We start from the raw sequence: 18,617 nt of genomic DNA, 5'->3' as shown, positions 1-18,617 counted from the left end.
GAAAAAAAAGAAGAGAAAAAAAAGGACCAGAAAAAAGAAACTAATTTTTTTGTGACCGCACCTGAAAAATAGGTATGATGGTTGGGCAGCAAATAAGAGGAGAAAGGCAGCGATACATTGAACTGAATTGAAAAGTTTTGGACTAATCAATTTTTTTGGTAGTAAGAAAGTTTAGAAGCATAAATAATAAAGTTGTACCTGCACAAACGGTCTAAAATTAATATTATGCCAGACATTTTAACAGTATTTTTTAAAATGGTCCCCTTGACAGCTGAATTATTCAGAGTTCCCATGCTAAAATATGGTTCAAATCAAAGTTGATTTGGGAGAAGGGTTTTGATTTACATAATCAAGAACCGAACTCCAGCATCCTTTTGAGAGAGCGTCTTCAGGCCCTTATGAGACACGGCCGGGGTCTTTTCTCAGCCTCGTGGAAATGACTTCTGCGACTCTGATGTTTAATGCCACGTGCAGTCTTGCCCAGCAGCCAGAAAACGGCTGATTCACAGGCTCAAGGCATTGTGGGTGAGAGGGCAGTCTAAACAGCTCTCGGTCATAACAGCCCTTTGCTAGCCCCATACCAGCACACACATATGTGCCCCATAACTCCAAACGTAAAGAGTGTGCTGATTTCATTTAGCGCACAGATGTGAAACCAGTGGTTGTGCACTACTGAAACCAGCATGTTGCACATGAGCTTCTTTCCTAAAAGCAAATAGCATCCGAATGTTCGAATAACAACTGCTGCTTTAGCCTTAATAAGGAGTTAGGTTTTTCAAATAGGTATTTTTAAATTGAATACCTCTTATTATTTTTATATGAGAGGGGGAAACAAAAAAAGGGCAAACTGGATTTTGCTTGCCTCACTCAGTATCTCACTTTCAGCACAAGGGAATTTTGTGTGGTTGTTTAATGGCCCATAACAAAAAGCACAACGAAGTCCGGGATTTTTCTAGTGATGCACCAATATTAAAATTCTGAGCTGCATTAAGTCAAGTCACCTTCATTTATAAAGCGCTTTTAACAATATAGACTGTTTCAAAGCAGCTTTACAGTGATAATAGGAAATTAAAGTAACAGAGATTGTTTAGGCTTTACAGCAGCTCTAGAATAAAGTGATTGTCCAGCTAAAGTTATTTTTGATTGATTCACTTCTGTTGCAAAGATCATTAGTTATTAACTATTAACGCGCTCCGGCCCGCTCATCCGCACAACAACAGTGCCTGGTCGCTCGAGAACGCAATCCTTGAAATAGATTCCCAGGTGCAAGTCTTGGAAATAAAAAAATAAAAAATAAAAAATAACGGGATAAATTGTTAAAAGATCACGATTCAAACACCCAAGCGATCTCATTCCTAAATGACAACGACTCGCCTGTGTCTATTAAACCTTCTGACAAAATCATTCAAATCTGTGTTGGTGCTTCTGTTGTCCCAGCGAAAGCAATTATCATGTTTAGGTATTTATCATGTGTTGGTCCTATCAACCACACATTCCCGTTATTTCTGTGTTACAAATATTCATATTAAAGCAGCACTAAGTAGGAATTCCGTTTTTGTCAAACAGCGACCCCTAGAGTCGCTGTGGAGTACTTGTACTGTCGTGAATAGCACTCACGCAGAGAGGGCTCGCACTCACGGCCGGATCCCCTCCCCCTGTACACCGGTACCTGTTCAGTAGGATGGACGCTGTAACGAGTGGAAATAAGGTATGGCCCCTTTAAGAGCTGCGCGCGCCCTGTTTACCTGTCGGCAGTCTGTATTGTATGTGCGCCTCGAACACCACATGTATACGGCGCCGGGTTATTTCTGTTTGATGCTCATTTTATCAGAATTTTATCAGATCTGTTTTTTGCCGTAAAGCAATTCGTTACCTCGCGAGACCTGATATCACACGATACTTCCTAACACTGAGGCTCGCCGGCCCAAAGTTGCAAGGGTGGTTTTGCGGCTCACAGGCACCAGGAGGGTGCGAGACGACCACCATTCAACACGAAATCAGTAATATAAACATTACAATGACTCCAAAGCTGTTCGGTTAAGGTAAAAAAGTTACTTAGTTCACCTTTAATCACAGAAGTACTGGGATAAAAGTTTATAATTCGGATATAAAGACTGCAAATAACTTTCAAATAACAGTTTCAAATAACCAGGTGGCGACAATTGACTGTAAAAATGTATTCGTTATTGAATCATTCATTCAAGAGATCTGTTCGAAAACACCGATTCATTCCAGTTATGAAACAAGTGACGTATTTACGAGTGAGTCATTGAATCATTCATTCAAACCTTTTAATAAATAACTCCGATTAATTAAACATTTTAAATAGACTCCAGCAATTATTTAGTCAGAACCTCTAGTAAATGACATGTTATTTTGTTTAGTTGTCAGTTCAGAATTGTGGGAGAATCGTGATCTCTTTTTGAAGCAAATACAAATCGTGATTCTCAATTTATCCAGAATTGTGCAGATCATTTTTTTTTCATGTTATTGCTGAAACCTGATAAAAGGCTGATATAATGAACCTATGATATTTTGTAAAAAAAAAAAATTAAAAAGAAAATTACAAAACACTGAAGGTCCTCATAATAACAGAGGAACTTTTTGTGGCCTGACAAAGTTTAATGTTTTACATTTCAAAGTAAAAGCAAAGAATAAACAACTGATTTTATGCACAGGTGCACACAGTATTTTCCTCCAACATACACTCTTAAAGGGAAAGCGCTCTTCAAGGGTTATGTCTTTGCCATAACGTCACTATATTCCTTTTTAAGTTAGTAATCGATAGTAGCAAGTGTCGTCACCTAAGGAAAAGTTTTAGATCGGTGAGATTGTTTAATGTTTTTAAAAGAAGTCTCTGCTCCAAAATACAGCAAAAACAGTAATAATGTGAAATATATTTACAATTATAATTTTTTCTGTTTGGCTATAATTTAAAAATCTAATTTCTTCCTGTGATGCGAAGCTGAATTTTCAGCATCATTACTCCAGTCTTCAGTGTCACATGATCCTTCAGAAATCATTCTAATATGCTGATTTGCTGAAACATTTACTATTATTAATCAATCTTGAAAAGTTATGCTTAATATCTTTGTGGAAACCGTGATACTTTTTTCAAGATTCTTTGATGAATAGAAATGAACAGCTTTTATTTGAAACAGAAATACTTTTTAATATTATAAATGTCTTTACTGTCACTAGATGAATTTAATGTATCCTTACCAAATAAAACGATGAATTTCTATAAAAAAAAAATGTACTGAGCCCAAACTTTTGAACGGTAGCGTACATTTCTGTAAATATAAATACCATTAATAATTCTGTAAGAAGAGTTATGCATGAACTATCATGAAAACACATTAACTGAATAAATTCCTAAATGTGCACAATAAAATCATGTGACTTTGCCTCAAGTTATGTAATAATTCTAAACCGCAAGTAATTTACTACATTCAATGAAAGAGCCACAGTGGCTTCCCCCGTGGATACAACTTCTATTTCCATTGCTATTTCCCCAGAAGTGATGATTCTCTGATTTATTGGCATAATGTTTTTGTGATATTCAGATTTTTCACATAAATTAAGTGTGCATGGGAACCGCTAGAAGAGCTCTGGATCCAGCAGCACACACAGATTCAGCTCTGATCAGATAGCACCACCGCTGCCTCAGAAAACCGCAGTGTTCATGTCGTCAAACACATCTGCACTGAATAATCCAGATAAGACAACGCCGAGTTCCCCGGGTAAAGATCTGCAATATCATTGACGGCGTGCAACTTAGCTAAACGAGAAAAAAAAAAGAGGTTATTACAGCAACTGATTCAACAAGCCTCTTTCCCAAAATCCACACTTTTTTGATATGAGATGCATGTAGAGCTTAATAAAAGCTCAGTCAAAGGCCTTAAATAACAAATAGAGGACTATCTGGCAGAGGTCAAAAACTTTTGATTAAAATCATGCCAGATTGGACATGTATTGGGTTTTCCTTACACTACCCAGTCCACATGACAAAAATCACACACATCTACATAATTGGCACTATTGACAAGTCTGCAGAGGCAGAGGTGGAGCGTTATCAGGACGGATGCAAACCTCCAGGGCTTCAGCTCGGATTTATGTTATGGGAGATGATAGGATGGCAGCTGCCCTTAGATTTCACTGAACTTATTTTATTGACAGCGAATTCAATAATGAACTCACACACCACGTCCCCACTCCCATAGGACCACGACTAAACCCAGAGACCTCCTATTTGTCACACCCATAATGAAAATAAATGATGCTAAAGGAAAAAAGGCATAATTTAATTCCCTCATTATCGCACCGGTCATATTTGCAGCAGGATGTCATCATGGCTGTGGTTCAGCCGAATAAATACATTTGTTTCAGAAAAAAATACTGGCCACCCAGTTTGTATATCATCCATGCTAATAAAACCGGTTTAAAAAAAACCGTAGAGTGAAGTTTAAGTGTCACCAAATAGACAATCAATTGGTTCCGACTCTTTACCACTCACCCAGTACTGTCACGCTGAATATTTGCAGTCAAATATAAGATAGTTTTGATTTGTTGAACATTTTTGTTCACTACATTATTTGCAAAACTTCCATTTGTGTTTTTTCATAATAGTAACTTTCAGATATTAAAAAATAACTGAAAGCCATATCCATAATATTAGTGAAATAATAATACTAACACACACTACTACTAACTAATAATAATAATAATAATAATAATAATAATAAAGTAAACTATATATTGTATACTAATAATTGTATATAGCAAGATTATAATAGTTAAACTAAACATTTTTAAAATAAAAAAAAACTAACTCAAACAAAATAATCTATAAAAAACATTTTATTTCAGCTAGTGGCCAAGGCAACATTTCTCGTTTACATTTAGGTTTACTTGATGTACTAAAATAACTAAAAATTAAATAATTAATAAAAACCATAGAGAAAAATCTAAAACTTATTTAAAAAAAAGGTCAAAAACACAACAAAATTCATAAAACTTTCAAATGAAAAAGAAAACTCAATGATACTAAAATAACACTATATATTGTATACTAGTAAAATGCAGCCAATGATTTCTCAGCTGAAATGCTTAGTTTGAAAATGGCAATTACTCTGGAACAAAAAAAATGTGAGAGTACCGTATGCAAACTGATCCTGTGAAATAGTAAGCTGTGTATGTGCAGTGCTCTGTGTTACGGGAACTCTGAGAGAAACAAAAAAAAAAAAAGGATTTAAAAAGTCTTGCTCCGATTGAGACGAGAACATGTAGAATTCAAGCTGGAAACTGTGGAAAGGCCTGCTAGTCTCGACCTGTATCACACAGCGAGGAGCAGTTACCCCGTGAAAATGATCGATGAAAGCTTTATTCGACATTGCCAGTTCTGACATATATAAAGTACTGGACCATTATAGAATTTAACGCCTCACTACCCACAAATGAAATAAAAGAGAGATTTTAATATCGCGGTGAAAAGATGTATTGCTGTTCTACATAAAGGACAGCAGCACAAGGAGATTTATCTCTCTCCAATTGCGTTAGCCGCTGCAGAAGTCCCAGATCTGCATCTGTGAGCGTGAAACGCATGACGCTGCACTGCAGCCCTGCATCTCTTCATCAACGGGGTCATCCATCAATAGGTAGGAGGAGCGGGGGGGGCGGCAGAAATGATATTGATGTCAGTGACTGGTAGGCACGGAGAGGATCTGTGGGTGACTACACAGGCATCAGTAAGAGCGTAACAGCGAGTGCACTTGCTTCCGGAAGCATCTTTCCCATTCATTTTCTCCACAGGCATTTTAAAAAAAAAATCCTCAATAGAGCATTAATAAGCCTTGAACCAAACCAACAACCAGTATAAAGATGATTCACATTAAAACCTTTGATTCGAAGCAAAAAGCAACAACAAAAATATTTTTATTAAATCATTTATTATAATTTTGTGGCACCTAAATTCACTAATGGAAATTAGAGATTTGTGTTTATTTATTTATAGTAGTGCTGTCAAACGATTAAAATATGTAATCGCACATTTTTATCTATTCTAAATGTCTCTTGATTTCTTTTTGTCCCATTATTTTTTTCTCATTTTAATGCTCTTATCAACATGGAAAAGTGGATCGGCTTGCTTTGTGCAAATGTTTTTTTATTGAATACAACCTTGGCATATCCTGTGTTCAATTTCACACTAACATTCTCACTTGGAGCAAAATCTCTCACACAATGTAACACTGTCCATCAATAAAAGGGTGAAGAAATACTGAGGTCCTGATATTGACGAGGGGGCGGAGAATTCGCATCAGCTGTGTGTGTGTGTGTGTGTGTGTGTGCTTGGCCATCAAGTGGTATTTCAGACTGGACGTGCTGCGATGATGATAGCTCAGTTCACAATGACAAAACACACAGATCACTTTGGTCTTGTCAATGTAACCATTTGGCAACTTTTTAAAAGTAAACTTTCCATTCAGAATCTTATTGGCATCCATTTCAGCGTCTCGCGCTCGCCATCCACTCAAAACGTAACGTTAACCTACTATTTGGCCGGCTCGCAAGCCCAAACAAGTGTGTGCGGCGTCGTGTCTGTTGTTTTGTTTCCGGTCTAGCTAGATCCGTTTGCGCTTTGGTCAACAAAGCAACAAAACGTCCTCGCGTGGCACAAGCCATTGAAATGAATGGGTTTCATAGCACAGCGCAGTGCCGCATCCTGTTCCAAAAGCATGTGAAAAAAAAACTACAAAGTTTGCTAGGCCAAAAAGGCCGTTAATCACGCGATAAAAAAATTGACGCCGTTAAAATGGGTTCGCGTTAACACCGTTTATAACACATTGAACTGACAGCCCTAATTTATAGAACATTTTTACAAATCACAAATATGTAACCATGTACTTATATTAAAATCGCAAACATTTTAAATTAAAACTTAAAATTGACAAAAACAACCGACTCTCATGCCTTTTCTTTTGCATTTACATTTTAATACAACAAATCTTGCATGTCACAAAGAACTTGTTTTTCCACCTCCACGAATGAGACGAGTGTCGTTCATTATGTTGCCTTGTTGAGGTAAATTGTAGTTTGTATACGGATACTATATGAACGAGATAGTTATAAATATCCGGATAAGTTACGGCTGGCAATAATGACGGATCTTTACTTAATGCTATTGGGTCTATTTGATATGGGTCCACACCAATCAAGCTTATCTTCTCTTGACACCGACAAGATGAAGCCATTAGGCTAACGTTACTGCTCCCCTCAACTCAAATCTGCACGCGGCTAGGGGCAGCAGGACAGATGTCATGTCAACAATATGGCCGTGGTTAGCTACTTCCGGTGTTTGCGAATAAGGTCTATATTGGTGCTTCACTAGACCGTAAGTTAGGAATAATAAGTAGTGCAATATATGTGAAGTGTACCGCAAAATATAATGGGTTGTGATTGTAGGGAGGCCAACTCACTTTCTCATTAAAGAAAACGGATGGGATTTGAACCTCCATAACCACACTGTTGCATTATATAGTAGTCCGGCTGTTGTTCCAAACTCATGGCTCTGATCCAGGTCTCAGACCGTCAGGAGTCTGGGCAGAACTTCCTCCAAAAGCTCTCAGATGAGAACAAGACGGCTCTTTTTGTAAAGCAGGGAGTAGATTTATAATAAGGTCTACAGGGAGCGACTATATTCATCTCTGATCAATAAACAGCCAAAGAACAGCTTAATAAGTTTTACAAGACTCTGACTTGAGCAAAAAAGTTAGCTTTATCAGATGTGAAATGGGATCGGGCCACAACATCGGATTAGAAGCCACATTTCCTATACGAGCCGAGGCGAATACATGTTAGACACTGCATTTACACATAATCATGGGAAAGTTGTTATTGTGAAAGGTCATTGAAGATCCCTTACAGTCCAAGACAGCTCCTCCTAACTCTGAAGCAAGGCCTTATTATAGTAATGATGACAGAAAGAAAGATCAAACCTGAAAGCACATTTCTGCCTTCAGGGTTTCACTCCTTCTCTTGTGTTCTATAATACATGTAACAAGGAGAATGGATGTAATCTGTGAAAAACAGTAAGTAAGGGAGAAACCTGGAGTGGCAAGAGCAAAAGAAGACTGCAGACCACACTGTGAAACATCAAACGAGAGAGGATTCAAAAACAATGTGAAGAAACATTGGGTAAACTAAAAGTAAATCCTAAACCAGTAAAGACGACAAAACTGTTGGTGTTTGTTCATATTGACGCATATTAATATAGAATTTAACTTGCGTTTGGTTACTTGTTATTGGCTACTAGTGTGGCTCGTCCTACAGAGTTAAAACTATCTAAAAATAGTAACACCAAGTTTAAAAAAAAGAAATCTCATGGGTACTGTCCAAAAGTACTTACAATTACGGATGCACAACATTCAAATACTGGCTAATATTTTAAAGGTGCAATGTGTAATCATTTTGAGTATCTATTAACAGAAATGCAATGACATCCATAACTGTTTTCAGTGGTGTATAAAGAACTTACTTAATATACCGTAATGTTTTTATTACCTTAGAATGAGACATTTATATCTACATAACCGCGGGCACGCCCTTCTATGAAGGTCGACATATTGTGACTCTTCCCTTGTCAGTGGCGTAAAATATGTAGTTGGATTGTTTCATGTAACTTAGTTCTTCTCCCTCGCTGTGTTATGGCTTTGCTATGTGGGGATAAATGTGCTGGTTACGTTCGTGAGACAGCTGATTAGTACTCTTGTCATTGACCGTAAAACAGTATGTTACAGGAATCACCAACCCGTCGATCGCGGTCGACAACTCGATCTTGGAAGTATTTTAAGTCGATCGCGAAGAGTTTACAAAATCAGAGAAAAAAAGCCTATTGTATGTAGTAAATGGTGTCTAGGGGATGCGGAGGCGCGCGCTTAAACAAGGCTTTATGCTTTATCCAGCTCAGCCACAGTAACAGCTCATATTAGTCAGCTAAACTTTTACTACCCTGTTAGAAAAAAATATATATAGTTGCATAGTTGCATGTGGTTCTTCTCCCTCGCTGTATTATGGTTTTGCTATGTGGGGAGAAATGTGCTGGTTACGTTTGTGAGACAATCAGCTGATTACTATTATTATATTATATATTAAGACCCTTGGTCCTCACATGACTATGGATTTGTAAACTTTATCCATGATGTGGTTTATAATGGACTGTGGTACAGAAACTTGGCTTACTCTGGCTATTCTCTGCTGTCTCAGACGACGATATGTTTGTCCCGTTTTAGCCACCGTAGCTTCTTCGAAAGGGAGGGGTGAGCAGTGGGCTGAGCCCTTAGTGCAACTCACAAGCGAACCACTAGATGCCGCTAAAAAATACACACTGCACCTTTAGGTGTAAAAAATAATAAAAAAATTTAAATACATTAAAATAAATGTAAAAAAGAAAAAAATGGGCATTCGTTGCGATCTGATAAATATTATTATTTATTTATAACAGTGTTATTAGTGTTACTAAAACATATACTTTGAGTGCTAGATAATGGCAAAAGTTAGCAAAGATGTAAAATTAGAGGTGGCTAAAATTAATATTTTAAAAATAAATATTTTAAATTAGTGTGCATGTGCACGTGTGTGTGTGTATATATATATACAGGTAAAATGGTACCAATATATATTGTGCATCCTTATTCATATAACTAGTAAAATAAGTAGTAGTACATTTTTTTGATGAAATACCATCTAAAATGAGTATATGGTGATAAATACGTTTGCGGTGATTTAAATCACTCATACGATTTTGGTTCCCCCACCGACCTCTATTGTGGGACAGTGAGAACGAGACTGAAAAAGAGATGAAATGGTTCCATTAATCTTATTTAGTGTTGGAGAGTGAATGCCCTTGATTAAGGATCTCTGCTTGTCTGCGGTCTCCTCTCTCACATCACCTGTAGAGCAGGTGCTCATCTGCTCTCTCCACCCCGCTGCTCCCATGAGCCCCCACTGCAGTCTTAAAGCTGGCGTTTTGGAAGACAGTTAATTCCTCAAAGCAAATGAAAGAAACTCAGAATCACAGAATATCCCAGACCCCAGGCACCCATGTCTTTAGATGGCTTACTTCTAAAACAAGAGGCGCTTTTCACCAGGGACATGCAAAGCCTCCAAGGTTTTGTTAAGCCGGCGCAACAAGCGACGAGACCATAGAAACAGCTCTCAAACAATACAAGCCTTGAAAAGCCATTCCCATCAGCCTGAATGAACATGCTGATCTCCCTCAAATCTGACGGGCTTCTTGGTGTGATGCAGAGCGGCTCGTAATAAAATCAGCTCGGGTTTTGACTTTGACAGAAGGGACGAAAAGACCCTGCTCTATTAATCTCCTTAAAATAGCACAGAAATGATGTAAGACCTGAGAGGACGCAGTAAATGCTGAACCACTTTCAAGTGTGCTGCTAATGAAAGAGTATTACGCTGGGTAAAAACATTGATTTCTTCATTTGAATAATCCGGTATTGACTCTTAACATCCCAAGATTGATCTTTTAATCCAAGCCTTTTAGTGGATGTGTGAAAATATTTGTGAAACATTAGTAGCACGCATCGTGTCCTGCTGTCATAACTATTGAATTTTCGGATATCACATAAAATAACATAAAAACGCTGGATGGAAAAGCAGCATACATTTTAAAAATGCACATAAAAAAAAATAATAATAATGCGGTCAATTGAATTAGATCATTTTTTTATCAAATATAAGACATGCGAATACACTACGACGGAAACACTTTTACAGAATAAATCCCTCGATGCGCAACAAAAAACTTGTGACTTTGCCTCAACAGTGGATGTGATTGGACAACTGGACTAAACAATGGAGCAATTTCATCATTCTGAAATGCAAAATCTGTCATGAAAATGATTTGATATAATTACCTCCCTGAATTGTCACACACGACTTTGTTCCCAAACACCAGGCATCCGGACGCAAGAGAACATGAGTGTTTACTGCATTTGGTCCGCACGCTCTGAGGTGCAAATCAATTATGATGTACAAAAATGAGCCACAGTGGCTCCACCTGACTTCCTTTTTTATTACAGATATTTGAGCGCCGGTTTTCCAGGAAGTGACGATTTTGTTCATTTGAACAAAATGGAAATGGATGGAAACGCTGCTTTATTAGAAGTTAAATTCGCAACTTTGGATGGAAACAGTGTTAATGAATACACTATAAATGCCATGATCATTGGCCCATCTCATTGGAAATGAATCATGTCCTAGCAGGTCACTTCTTCCAGGCAGCTTTTTAATACGCTTCTTATTCCAAATCTGGAAGTATGCTGTCATCTGTGTCATTATATAAGCTTTGTGCAGTAACCTGTAACAGCCGAAATTAAATGCAAATGTGAGGGGGTTGAAAGTGCATCAACAGTGAGCGATCAAGCAACGATAAAATAACTAAAACAAGCCTATTGACGTTGCAACTGAATTATTAAATCTACATATTGTTGAAATCTGAAATGAATCAGTGTTTTTAGTTAACCTTAAAGTGTATACGCTCTGACTGGTAACGTTAATAACAGAACTTGACAGGCGTCATCAGAGCTGAAAAGTGAGAGGTAAATGAATCCAGGCCCATGTAATTTCATCTCTGAGGCTGCCGTATGTCTCTGCTGGCAAGTCGTGGAAACCTAGCACGAAGGCTATATTCATACCTCCTTTGTTAAATAAATGAATACAACTCTTTAATTCTTAAAAAGAGGAGTCATATTACCATGAGAACTAAATGCAATTTTTCATAGGTCATCCACAATTTAAATCAGAGAACCTACTCGTGGTGATACATTTGAAACATCACATATAAAATATTAAAAATTTAGCCCTTTAAATGGCTTAACAGAAAAAAAAAAACATTTTTTTTGTCCAGGAGAAATCATCATTTCAACCTATTAGAAAGAAAAATAAATAAATAAATTGTAAAAACCAGTGAAACTAAGGGTGTATTCACACCTGCCTTGTTTGGTTCGATTGAATCGAACTCTAGTTCGTTTCCCCCCTTGGTGCGGACCTTTTAGGCAGGTGTGAATACAGCAATCGAACTCGGGTGCGGACCAAACAACCGAACCGAGACCCAGCTGAAGAGGTGGTCTCGGTACGGTTCCAAACGAACTCTGGTACGGTTCGTTTACGGTGTGAACATGAACCGACCCAATTGCAAGAAAGCACTGCGCCTTTGAGTTAAAAGGCTTCCGTAGTCGGAGATTTTGGCATAATGGTTTGTGTTATTGTTGTTCAAGTGCGAAAGAGAATTCCATTCCGGCGCGCTGTCTGGCCACACGATACTGTTGCGCGTCTTTCTGCGCGTCGTGTGTGCATCATTGGAATGGAATGAATGAATGAGTGTGTGCATCAGGACATTCACATACAGAGCGTTCTCTTTAGTCTAATCGCGCATAGATGCAAAAAAAGCTTTTGCAGTTCATATAATGTAAGGAGTTACAATACAAGGATGATGCTGCGTTAAACTGGACAAACTTAAATCGCAAGCGTTAACATTGACAGCACTTGTTAGCAGTATATACAATAAGAATCTCATTATTTGAATGTTTGACCATAGCCCCTCTCTATGAATCAAAACTTTATACCTTATCCGTCTTCTGCGCAGTTTCTTCATATTGCTTTTGTACAGAATAACACAAAATTAGTAAAATAACAAATATTGCAGTACGAAATATCTCCATGCTGAGCCTTTTTTTTGCACTTCCTGATTTCCCTACTTGAGAATCCTTGTCCAATGAATGGACGACCTTAGCACACATGTGGTTTTGTTTACAAATTTTGGTTCACTTGCAAAAAGAGCAGTGTGAAAGCGAACCGTACCAAAAAAAAAAAAAAAAAAAAAAAAAGTATTTGGTCCGGACCAAAGCAAGTGAACTATCGTACTTTCCTAGTGTGAATACACCCCAAGTTAAAAAAAAGACATCATTTTTAAACTTTCACTAACTGAAAAGAATGATAAAACAACGATTTCAAATAAATGCTGTTCTTTTGAATTTCTAGTCAAAGAATCCTGAGGAAAAACGTGCCATGGTTTCACAAAAATATTAAGCAGCACAGCACTTCTCAACATTGATAATAATAAGAAACGTTTCTTGAGCAGCAAATCAGCATATCAGAATGATTTCTGAAGGATCATGTGACACTGAAGACATGAGTAATGATGCTGAAAATTCAGCTTTACCATTACAGGAATAAATTACATTTTTAAATATATTCAAACAGAAAACAGTTATTTTAAATTGTAATAATATTTATACAATGCAGCCTATTGTAATAATAAATGCAGCCTTAGTGAGCAGAGGAGACCGCCCAAACTCAATAGCAGTGCTTGCATGTCTATTTAATTATGAAAAATAGGGATAGACATCAAGTCACGATGCCAACTATTCATGAATTATATTTATAAAAACAGAAGGATAAACAGAAATGAATAAAACCTGCCAACTTAGCATTTTTGCAGCTGAGGTCAGCAGACATTAAAACATCTGAACAGGCTCACACTTGCGAGGGATTGTGACAATGGACAAATACAGAATGCATTAAAATCACTGCGATTGTCAGAATATCGATATATCGCTTATCACTAGTTCCTTCAGCCCTTGAAGAAACTCTACACATCAGCAACAGGCACAAAGCAACAGTTTGTTTTGCACACGATTTAATTCGCTACATCCTACCAGCAGCGTTCCACCTTTCTTTCTTTACGTGAACGATCTCTGTTTGAGTGTTTCACTGCAGATTCACTTACCCACTGTTATGAAGCAGCGGATGGTGCTCCGATTTCTCACAGCCTTGAACAAGCTCTTCCTGCTGTCAGTCTCCACTTCTTCCTGGAACACAAAGGAGAATAAAACATCAGACCAGAGCTAAAGCGGCTCTCTCCGATCCTGATCGTAAACTATTCAAATAAGAGCAAATCTAAACTGAGGAGACTCGGTGAGAGAAATGAACACCATAAATTGAGAAATTCCCCCAAACACAGAAGTCACATTTTATACTTCATCATTTACACTTAACAATCACTGTTTAAACACATCTCTGGTTCCACATACAACCGGGGAAGCTGCAATAAGCTTCAGAAAATCCTCACATAAAAAATAAAGACAAACTGTATACACACCCATATATTAACAACTACCAGTCAAAAAAATGGGAATTAAGAATTTTTTTATGTTTTGTCTCTTTTGCTCACCAAGGCTGCATTTATTATGACATTAAAAATGCAGTAAAAACAGTATAAAATGAAATACAATTTAAATTAACTGTTTTCAAAGATACTTTCTTTTAAAATGTAATTTATTCCTGTGATGAAACGCTTAATTTTCAGCATCATTACTCTTCAGTGTCACATGATCCTTCAGAATGCATTATAATATGCTGATTTGCTGCTCAAGAAACATTTCTAACTATTATTAATGCTGAAAAGTTTTTGCCGCTTAATCTTTTAAGCGTAAATATATGATTTCAAAAAACTATTTAGCCATATCAAAAGCTATTTCAAATAAACACTGCTCTGTTCTTTATCCTCAAAACAATGTATGACAGCAAAAACGGTTTACAACATTGATAATAATAAGACGGGTTTACATATGTATATAAACAGTGTCAAGTTGACTTGAAAGATTAATACTGTAATATAATCTAGAAAATGACTAACAGAAACAGCGGGTGGCATCTTTCAAGTGGCATTAACTAGGGCGTGTTTTTGAAAATTTTATCTCACTGAAGTCATTGCATAAATGTCAAGGTTGAGTTCCTGGCAGTGGACTTGTTAGCATGAGAAGGGCCTCAAAGGGCCTCATACTGAAAATTGGCTTACCCCTCATCATCTGCAGTGTAAAGAAAAGCTGTCAAAAGAGAGACTACCCCTCTTTGTTATCATAAATACAGCCCTGAGAGCTAAGGAAAGAAAACTCAATAGAGGTTTCAAAATAGATGACAACACGGCCACCCTGAAATGGAGGTCTAAAAATAGGCAGCATATCCTGCCAAAGGAGAGTGACAACATAGTTCAATTAGGCGGCTCAGGAAAGACTGAGATTGTGAAGAAGGAGATTGTGTAGAGACTGAAAACATACCTCCTTTCACAAACATAACATCCATCTGATATCTTTCATTACCTGCTTTTTTCACTGGCGGATGACCAAAAAAAGGTTTGTGGAAGTGTGAGGTGAATAAAAGGAAAGCAAGATAGTCTTATTTTCTGCCTCGATGCAACACGGCAAAGCTAAACTTGATGGCTTGGTTTTCTACAACTTTTCCCCCAACTTTTGGTGAAAAGGTCAATGTTCAGGCTGGTTGAAACCAAGAGAAGGAAAGAATTTGTTTAGCAGCCGACATGGATTGCTGCTGAAATAGTTGTCAGCAAGTGAATAATAGATGTGTTTTGAGAGTCCGGAGCAGAAAACAAAGGCTGGATCAGGTTATGGGCAGTGGCTGTTCTAGGGTGTCCAGGTGGAGGAAAGAAACAATGTGTAGGCAGGAGGCCAAGAGTTCAGTCAGGATCTGGGTAAGGTTACGCATGGGAATCAGGTTAGAAGTTATTCCTTAAGGAACAGCTATAATACAGATGAAGAGAAAGAATAAGAGATGGAGTGCCAAAAGGACGAAAACAGACAAGATCTTGCACGGATCACAAATATATCAGCTACAAATATTACGTACAACAAAAAGTGAATTCGTTGACTGCACTTAAGATTTGTTGTACAGTTTTTTTTTTTTTTACACTGACATCTTTCAGAATTAAATTTGTTCAACTCTCAAGTTCTGTGCGATAATTTCTAAAAAGTCATCAATATTTTTCAACTTATGGACCGATAAATTCAATCACATGTGTTGATAGTTACAGACAGACAGATAGACAGACAGACAGATCAAACGACAGACAGACAGACAGATACAACGACAGAGACAGACAGACAGAGAGAAATACAACGACAGACAGACAGATAGATACAACGACAGAGACAGACAGACAGACAGACAGAGATAGATACAACGACAGAGACAGACAGACAGACAGACAGACATAGATAGATACAACGACAGAGACAGACAGACAGAGATAGATACAACGACAGAGACAGACAGACAGACAGACAGACAGAGAGAAATACAACGACAGACAGACAGATAGATACAACGACAGAGACAGACAGACAGACAGACAGAGATAGATACAACGACAGAGACAGACACAGACAGACAGACAGACATAGATAGATACAACGACAGAGACAGACAGACAGAGATAGATACAACAACAGACAGATAGATACAACGATAGAGACAGACAGACAGACAGACAGACAGACAGAGATAGATACAACGACAGAGACAGACAGACAGAGATAGATACAACGACAGACAGACAGATACAGTAAAACGAACGACAGACAGACAGATAGATAGATAGAACAACAGACAGATAGAACGAAAGACAGATAGATAGTAGGGGTGGAACGGTACATGTATTCGTACCGAACCGAAACGGTACGGGCGTCACGGTTCGGTGCACGAATTTACACGGAGAATACACGGTATAAAAATAAATAAAACTCGCGTGAAAATTAATTAATGTAATGCGGAACTACTGTTAGATACGCGGGTTCTTTAGGGACACATAATCTGTACCATCGGCTAGCTCTGAACGCGCGTTCACTTCAAACGTTGGCTTTATACACGCGTCCTATTCGCTTTGGACTAGCGTCGAACTAGACGCGATAGACGCGAATTTAACGCTCTATTCGCGTTTGGTGTGACCGCATAATGAACAGGCTGCGATGTCAAGATTGCAATGCTGGAGTGTGTGTGTTTGTGTGTGTGTGTGAGAGAGAGGCGCGGCCGCGATCGAACAGTGGAAACATAAAAAACATAGCTACACCGTCATTTTGTTCATACAGATCATTAAACCTGCAAAGTGTTTACTTAAATTTGTGTACACTCGCAATAAAACACAACATTGTGCTTTTGTCACACTGTAAACTCTTGTCAAACTGTAACCTACAACTGTCACCCAACCAAAATCTCTCTCTCTCTCTCACACACACACACACTGTTTTAAAAGCAAAACATATTTATCCAACTCCATTTCAAAACAGTCTGTGTGTTCCATCTTTTGGACATTCATCGCATTGGTTTTCATTTCTCGTCCTCGGAGCACTAATCTTACACATTCTACATTGATTAAAAAAGAAAATCGAATGCATTTTTAATGGTAGTATTATTTTATACAGAAATCAATTATTTATAATTCAGATGAGAATAATGTTACATTGTTAATTAATAATGTTAATTAAAATTAAGGAAAACAAATATATTGATCTGAAATAGCAAATAAATTTTAAATTAATTCAGGTACAATTACCAAAGATATCGCAAGGTCTTTTTGTCTTTTTATTAATTTAATTAATAAACTAATTATACAAAACTATTGTCAGTGCACTACAAATAAACTGGTTCTATGCCTTTATTAATAAAATTTATTTAAAAAATACAATGCCTTCTGCATTTTTGTTTTGCTTTTCCCTCCATTGTACCGAAATCGTACCGAACCGTGATGTCTGAACCGAGGTATGTACCGAACCGTGACTTCTGTGTACCGTTCCACCCCTAATAGATAGATAGATCTCAACTCCACTGCAGCAGTAGATGAATACCAGACACTTTAATCTGAGTTCTACGGTTAACATCCCTCTTCAGACATTCGAGCGCAGTAACAGTGATCACTGACTGTGGTCGGCACTGACACTCGGTTCACCCCTGTGGTCAGTCTGCCCTTAAAGCCACAGCGTCTGCCATTCACATCAGCTCAACAAAATGCGGTTTTGTCCTGAAATGCTCTGCATGCTTCATAAAAAACAGCCATTTTCTGGAAACATACAAAGTCAATTTCTATAAAAAATGAATTGCTTATAGCATTCACCGAATCAGCAAATTTTCTGGTGTTACACAGGAATGCATGAGATTGTGTAATTTAGTTCCCGCCTGACAGAATAAATATCCGATAATATAAATAACCCTGTAGTCAAAATGCACTCTCAGCGCTGCAGTCGCTTTAAAAATTCAGCTTTCCCAGAAATAATAATGAAATAAATGCTACCAAAAGCCCAGATGTGATCTATGGGTGTGCTGGTGTGATTTCCAGCCCCTATTATTAAAACGACAGCAAATTAAACTCTAGCCACACGAAAAAAAAAGGGTCAATGTCAGTCAATCAGCTTATCAACCCAACAGGCATCAATTGTGTGATGCATTTCAGGAGGTAAAATATTAGGGATGTCAGTACGGCTTTGTAGAGAGGACAGAATTAAGACATTACAGGCCTAATGAGTCCTAAACCGCCAAAGACAAGGAGCCGACTCAGCAGAAACCCAGACTGCAGTCGCCCGAAACACAGCGTTGCTGCCTCTGCATACTAAAACAGCCCACACAATTACTGCACTCTCTCATGTGGCACTGGGAAAAGAGCACCATCAAAATCCTCATTAAACACAAACACTGTTGATCATTTGCATTTAAACAACTTTACTTTGCCTCGATCTGCTAATTATCTATTTAAA

At 37.7% G+C, this 18,617-nt stretch overlaps 1 protein-coding gene across 2 annotated transcripts in view; it reads right to left on the bottom strand.

The window, feature by feature from the left end:
- Positions 1-13,906, bottom strand: part of adarb1b (adenosine deaminase RNA specific B1b) — a 104,224-nt gene extending 90,318 nt beyond the window's left edge. For both annotated transcript variants that reach the window (XM_056243687.1, XM_056243688.1), the window contains exon 1: positions 13,805-13,906. The gene's annotated coding sequence lies outside the window, so the exon portion shown is untranslated. The remainder of the gene's footprint in view (positions 1-13,804) is intronic.
- Between the last annotated feature and the right edge of the window lie 4,711 nt (positions 13,907-18,617).

The sequence above is a fragment of the Rhinichthys klamathensis genome, unplaced genomic scaffold (assembly GCF_029890125.1).
Source record: "Rhinichthys klamathensis goyatoka isolate OS25496 unplaced genomic scaffold, OSU_Roscu_1.1 h1tg000827l_1, whole genome shotgun sequence".
Taxonomy (NCBI): domain Eukaryota; kingdom Metazoa; phylum Chordata; class Actinopteri; order Cypriniformes; family Leuciscidae; genus Rhinichthys; species Rhinichthys klamathensis.
Note: the sequence above shows the minus strand (reverse complement) of the source record. Positions and strands in the feature narration are given on the sequence as shown.